The sequence below is a fragment of the Austrofundulus limnaeus genome, unplaced genomic scaffold (assembly GCF_001266775.1).
Source record: "Austrofundulus limnaeus strain Quisiro unplaced genomic scaffold, Austrofundulus_limnaeus-1.0 Scaffold354, whole genome shotgun sequence".
Classification (NCBI taxonomy): Eukaryota; Metazoa; Chordata; class Actinopteri; order Cyprinodontiformes; family Rivulidae; genus Austrofundulus; species Austrofundulus limnaeus.
The window spans coordinates 218842-223897 of record NW_013952756.1 but is presented as its reverse complement, the minus strand read 5'-3'; the positions used below and the strand labels follow the sequence as shown (position 1 = coordinate 223897).

The window sequence follows — 5056 nt, the reverse complement described above, 5'->3', positions numbered from 1 at the left end:
GGTCCTGAAACTGTCAGGTAAATTTATTTCATTTATTCTCTCTTGTATGGCTGAGAAAACAATAATAAAGTCTATAAATAAAAACTGTCTGTATTTGGTGGGAAGTGGCACAATCAGACTCAGAATCAGAATCAGGTTTATTGGCCAAGTACTGTATGTTGACACACACACGGGGAATTTGTTTCCGGCTGTTCGTGTTTCTCTAGTATTAACACTATACAGATACTTTACATATAATTTACACATAGTATACAGTAAACAGAAAGATACACATTATACTTCACTATACCAGGATATATCTGAGTGGTGTTATTCACAAAAAAAGCAATATGACAGCAGTATGCAGAGTGAATATTAAATATTAGTACAACAGCAGCAGTGTGGAGGTAGGTGATTATGAGTGAGTTGCAGCAATGCAGTAATGTAGAATAGGAGTGATATATAGTTCTCTGTAGTATAGAATATAAGATCTAGCTGATGGATGTCTGATGATCAGCTGTTGATGATGGTGATGACCCGGGGGTAGAAACTGTTCTGTGTCTGACAGTCTTAGTGGACAGAGTTCTGTACCAGGACATCAGTCGTTGCACCTCCTATCGGTATGCAGACTCGTCGTCATGGATGAGTCCGATGACTGTAGTGTCATCTGTGAACTTCAGGAGTTTAACAGACGGGCCATTAGAGGTGCAGTCATTGGTGTATAAAGAGAAGAGCAGTGGAGAGAGCACACATCCCTGAGGGGCACCAATGATGATGGTCTGTGAGGAGGACATGATTTTCCCCAACTGCACCTGCTGCATCCTGCCTGTCAGGAAGTTGGTGATCTACTGACACACGGCAGGAGAAACAGTGAGCTGGGAGAGTTTGGTGGAAAGAACGTCTGGACCAGGGGTGCCTAAACATTTTCCCTGAGAAGGCCAGAATGAAAATCTATCCAGAGCTGTTGGCCAAATGCAGTAATATAATACATGAAATACAAATACTTTTGAAGTATTGCAGTACTGGTAAAATTAAGGACTTTTCCTTAATCTTTAACAATTAAACTAGCAGCCAGTGCAATGGCCCAGGGCACTTGGAAAAAGTATGCCATATGTTCAAGCAGCAAAGGCTCATGGGACATTTCATAAATTGATAAAATATGAGTTTTTGTGGCCTTATAAAGTGTGAAAATCTACACGTGTGGTTAAATCTAATCTAAATATTTCTTGTTGTTACTTGTATTTTACATTAAATAAAATCAGCACCATAAGTGAAAACTATCTGCACTACATCTATTTATATAGTCATTGGTCCTACGGATGAAATGACTTTGTGGAAATACTGTGTTTTTACATCTGACAACAGGTTACAAACTGGTACTTATGGCAACTGCTGGTGGGCCAAATCGAATGGCTTGGTGGGCAAAATTTGGCCCACGGGCCCCACCTTGGGCTCCTCTGGTCTGAAAGATAGCGTTAAAATCATACTAGTAAATACTAAAGTAAATACTGACCATCATATTGATCTGAAAGTTTGTGAAACTTAGTGAAAAATGTGTGAATCGTAAAAACCCAGGAGAGCTCACCGAAAGTAGAAATAACATTGTGTGTGTGTGTGTGTGCGTGTGTGCGTGTGTGCGTGCGTGTGTGCGTGTGTGTGTGTGTGTGTGTGTGTGTGTGTGAGTGAACTGGTATAAATGGGGTTCCACTCTGATTCACTGGCCCTGATATGTGAGGCCACTGCGGTCACTTGTCCGTCAGGTCAAAGGCAGAACTGTCTGATCGTTAACGAGGTGTTTTTGATGTTGTTAATGATATGCCTGTCACAGCAGAGGAAACAATTCTTTTTTAATGGAAAATGACTCAATCCCCCATAAAAAAGAGAATCATAAAACCTTCAAGTTGTGCAGAACTGATTTCTTTTTTTTTATCGCCCATTGCTGAAAACTTGATGTTTTGTCTGTACGTGTCTGTTTGCAAAATATGAAACACAGAACTAATGAGAGGCAATATCAAGTAAAATCAACTTTTTTGAGTTTTATGTTGATTGATTTGATTTGATTTATTTATTTAACAGGAAAAGATTACTAAAAATCAAGCCTGACTCAGCATTATTGCTGTTTTACAGCAGGTTCCTGTTCTGCAGCACATAAAACACTGAGAAATACAGCATCACAATCACATCATTATACACCATAGACACAAAGACAAATAAGCATACCAAATTTCAAGAAGGCAGCATTTGCAAAATAGGATGTCTAAATATGAGCACAACAAAAAGTGTCCAGCAGATGGCAGACAAGATTCTTCTTAAAGGGCTGTAGTTTTGAAATGGACTTTATGTTTTGAGGAATGTCATTCCATGCTTTAGTATAAACATAGAAGAAAGACATCTGGCCGTAACAGTTTTAATAGTTGGTAATGTCAGTTGTCCTTTTGTAACAGATCTAGTTGAATGACCACTTCCAGAATTAGATTTGGGCAACATTGCACAGAGAGTTCCATAATTGGCACCATGGAAGATCTGAAAATATAAATTAATACCACTATACAAAACATAATTCTGAAAAGTCAAGGCATCAGACAATGAAAGAACTGTACAGTGATGAGTCCAACCAGGAAGTTTTTATGAATTTTGTATGCCCTGTTGTAGAGCCTAACTATGGGTTCTAAGATTTCATTTGTTGTAAGAGACCAAACAGGTAAACAGTACGACATGGTTGAGAGTATAATGGCCTGAAGATAGATATTTGAAACAGAAGATGTCAGATTGGATCTAATTTTTGAATAAACGTATAATTTCTGTTTCAACTTAGTGGTTAAGACTTGTACATGATCACGATAAGTCAAATGAGAATCCAAAGTAATTCCAAGATATCATGTTATAACGTTACACTCTCATTAAAACAAACCCAAAACCTTGCTTTGACTCATTCATGCATGTTTGAGAAATCCTGCAGCGCTTTTAGGCAGCCATGCTGAGGAGCAAGACGACAGATGGGGACCAGAAATGCCTTTTGGGACCAGAAATGCCTCTGGGATGTGTCTTTAAGCTGAGCTTCCTCATCACGGAGCACATCTCCCTCCTCCCCACACACCCCGCCCATGACTCCTGCAGGCTCTCAGCAGTAACAAAGCAAACAACGGGTGAAACTGAAAGTGAAACTGAAACTGTCTGCTGAGAAGCGGAAGGTGGTCCTTAAAGAGACAGAGGCCAATTTGAAGGCATTTATAAGAGAAAGTGATGAGAAGACAAGTTTATTTTCTATTTAAATTTAAAAACAACATTTTAATAACAACTAAAGGTGACATAGATACTTTATTATGATATAGTATTTAAATGCATGCCTAAGAAACACATAATATTGCCCCTTTAATGAAACCTGCAGAAAGTAATCTTTGAATGTGTCTTTGCAAAACATTAACTTTTGGAGTAAAGTCAAGATGGCTGTTACATTCAAACATTAGAAATTACAAAATGATTTAATGAAATTTGCAGATATCGAGACTGATAACACAAATTCTAAATGCTAACACATCAAACTGGATCTTTATTAACATATTTGCTATGAACTATTTGTAGTCAACCATGTTAAAATACCTCCTGAACTGCACTTTAGAGATTTTAATGAAACTTTCTTTGATGTTGTTGTATCTCACAGTCATTCACTACATATAATCCAAGTTCTCCTCACTGCACAGTACCTAAAGTCCTAACCAGAGGCAGCTTTTGGCATAGGCGAACTAGGCCGTTGCCTAGAGCGACATCTGCTGGAGGGGGTGCCGAACTGCAGCAGAAAAAAGTATTTATTTGTAAATCCTGGTTTTATTTCCGCTCGGCCCCCCTTTCAATTAGCTTCATTTTAAAAAACAATAATGAAGTATTATAGGAAAAATAAACTACTTTAACCATACCCCCCATCCCCCAATGCAGCAATCACCCCACCCTCTCTCTCATTTGATTGACGTATCACTCACTCATCCTGCTCCGACAATCTGACAGGGGAGGTGCTAGTTGTGCCTCTCAGGTAGCGGTTTGTGTTGATAAACTTAACAAGTCTGTATTTTGTTGTTTTGACCACGTTAATGGTGAAGAGCTCCTAAGCTTCTGGTGCAGCTTATAGAAAATGCAGAAAAGAGGTGGAGAAGTTGTCCCAGCGTAAAGATATGTGTCATTGTTTTTAATCTTAAAAACTTGATGGTTAGCTAGAGGCTAACCTATGGTAAACAAAGTGGCCTAGTAATGCTACTGTGTAGTATTGTAACTTATTTTAGTAATACAGAATCACAAAGGCCCACTGTTTTTTTAGTTGTCTGTCTTCTGCAGGCAGCTTCATATTTTGCTTGTACTGTGCAGACAGTGGTAGATACATTTCTGTCTTTTTTCTGGATAGATGCACTGAAAAGATATTTGCAGAGGCCTGTAGCTGATGCAGAAGGACCTTCACTCACATCTTCACCAGATGCAGAAGAATATAAGTTCTGCAAATGATCTGGGTTCTCTTGGTCACTGTCATGATGCATGTAGTCATTACTAGTTTATTATATTGCTTTTGTTTTTATTTAATGTATAACTTTTTTAGTATTCACAGTAAATGTAAGTCATAGTCAAATAAAATGATGCTTTCTTAACCACTTTTTAAGAAGTACAATGACATAACAGACTTAAATCAGTGGTTTAATAGTGAGCTTGTACTGTATGTTTGAATATAGCTTGAAGCAGGTGAGTTCTGCAGTTGTTTAGGTAGACATTAGGTATTTAAATTCTGTTACATCTAAAGAGTCCTGATGCATCTCAGTGATCCAGGTAAAAAATCAAAAGGAAAAAAAATTGTATAGGTCTTCTGGACGGGTTCTTCTTTAATGAAACGTTTCGTCTCTCTTCCAAGAGACTTCTTCAGTCTGAGAGTTTCAGGCAAAATTCAGGCTTTTAAGTCCTGCCTCCATGTGACTGATACTCACATCACATGGCCATCGTTCACGTTCGTGTGAACTTAATATATTCATCCACCAACACGAGAGGATGTAAAAAATGGCAGGTTGGCGTTCCTGGATTGCGATGTCTCGGTTTCGGATGG

General features: G+C 38.4%; 1 protein-coding gene across 2 annotated transcripts in view; it reads right to left on the bottom strand.

Annotated features, from left to right (window-relative positions):
- dlgap4a (discs, large (Drosophila) homolog-associated protein 4a) overlaps positions 1-5056 on the bottom strand; it is a 166003-nt gene that overhangs the window by 87439 nt on the left and 73508 nt on the right. The gene's annotated exons all lie outside the window — the stretch shown is intronic.